The sequence below is a fragment of the Fukomys damarensis genome, unplaced genomic scaffold (assembly GCF_012274545.1).
Source record: "Fukomys damarensis isolate Sample0158 unplaced genomic scaffold, DMR_v1.0_HiC HiC_scaffold_5, whole genome shotgun sequence".
In the NCBI taxonomy this organism is placed as follows: Eukaryota; Metazoa; Chordata; class Mammalia; order Rodentia; family Bathyergidae; genus Fukomys; species Fukomys damarensis.
This window is the reverse complement of record NW_022900917.1, coordinates 52,927,334-52,929,424: the sequence shown is the minus strand read 5'-3', so window position 1 is coordinate 52,929,424 and position 2,091 is coordinate 52,927,334.

Below are 2,091 nucleotides of genomic sequence, written 5' to 3'. Positions count from 1 at the left end.
AACCAAGAAATTTTAATTTTTATGAAACTCAGTTAATCTGTTTTTCTTTGCTTGTGCTTTTGATGTCATATCTAAGAAACTATTGCAACATCCAAAAATAAAGTTTAACTAGTTTTCTTCCATAAATTTTAGTTTTATTTCTAACATTTAGATCTTTGATGCATTTTCAGTTTATTATATGATTTGACAAAGTAGTTCATATTAATCCCTCTGCATATGAACATTCAATTGTCTCAGAATTATTTGTTGAGAGGAGCATTATTTTACCATTGAATGATTTTGACATCCTTTGTTCCAATTAGTTAACTATAAATGTATAGATTATTTCTGGACTTTTAATTCCATTTAGTTGATCTATCCTTATGCTTATATCTTATTTTATTGTCTAGTGCAGCTGTATAATAAATATTGATGTTAGGGAGAACATTTTCTAACTTCTTTTCTTCTGGCTGTTCTTGATCCCTTGTGATTCATAGTAACTTTATGATCTACCTTTTTATTTCTGTAAAAAGGTAGTTGAAATATTTTTAGAGTTTGTATTGAATTTGTAGCTTACTTTTGGGAATATTTCTACCTCAGAAATATTAAGTATTTCAATCCATGAACACAGGACATCTTATTTAGTTTGCCATTAATGTCTTTTACCTGTGTTTTATAGTTTTATGTATATAAGTTCTAAATTTCTTTGGTTGCATTTGCTCCTAAGAATTTTAACATTGTTGATACTATTGTAAATAAAACAGCTTTCTTAATTTCTTTTTCAGATTGTCATTGCTATAGTAGAGAAATACAATAGATTTCTATGTATTGACTTGCATTTTGCCAGCACTGAATTTTCTTTTTATCTTTAGTGTAGGTGTATCAGCATATTAGGATATTTATATAATTCATTAACAATGTTAATGTCTTTTATCTACTTTTCTTGCCTAATTGCCTGGCTATAACTTTCACTGCAGTGCTGAAGAAAATTGGCAAAAGTGAGTATTATCTTATTCCTGATCTTTGGAAGAGGAAAATTTTACTTTCACTTTTAAATGTAATAATATCTATAAATTTGTCATAAATACCTCTTATCACATAGGGGAGGCTTACTTTTATTCTGAGTTTTGTAACTTTTTATTATTATGAAAAACATTGGATTTTTGTCAATTTTTGGTATCTGTTGAAATAGCTACATAGATTTTCTTTCATTTTATTAATGTGATATGTCACATTGATTTTTATAGATTGAAATAACCTTATATGATTGAGATAAATGTTACTTGGTAGCTGAATAAAAATCTTTTTTATATGCTACTGGGCTCTGCTAGTATTTTGTCAAGATTTTTTACATCTTTTTTCTTCTGATATCTTTGGTTTTGGTAGCAAAAGAGTATTAGCCTTATAGGATGAATTAGAAGATGCTGGCTTTACTTCTGTACTTTGAAAAAAATTCTGGAGAATTGATAAAATATTTGGTATAACTCAATAGTGAAACTATCTGATTTTTGAATTTTTTTGTGAAAAGTTTTTATACTAGTAGCCCAATCTTTTTACTGGGTATGAATGACATTTAGTCATTATTCTGTCTTGTCATGGTAATACTAGGACACAAAATCTAGTAATTTGTTTTTTTGAGACAGGGTCTCACTATTTTTGAGACTGACCTGGAACTCACTGTGAAGCCCAGGCTGGTCTCAAACTTACAATAATCCTTCTGCCTCAACCTCCCAAGAGCTAGCTAGGATTACAGGCATGCACCACCATGCCTGGCTACAAACTCTAATAACAAAACAAAAAGCTGTGTTTTAAACCAGTGACTAACAACACACATTTTTATTTATATACATATATTTTCTAGCTAAAATCATTATTTTATGATTAAACATTTTTTAAAATGTAGGAAATCACAAAGAAAAAGCCCAGAAATAATCCACAGCACTGTTATGTATGTTGGTGTATATTCTTTCTTTCTGTATATTTTGTAGTTATTCTCTATACAGAAGTATTTAATAAATATTAGATATGATTGTTATGCTTTCACACAATTTTGTTTTCTTTCAATTCTGTCTTGTGAGTGACTTTTTTTTTTTTTTTTTTTTTTTTTTTTTT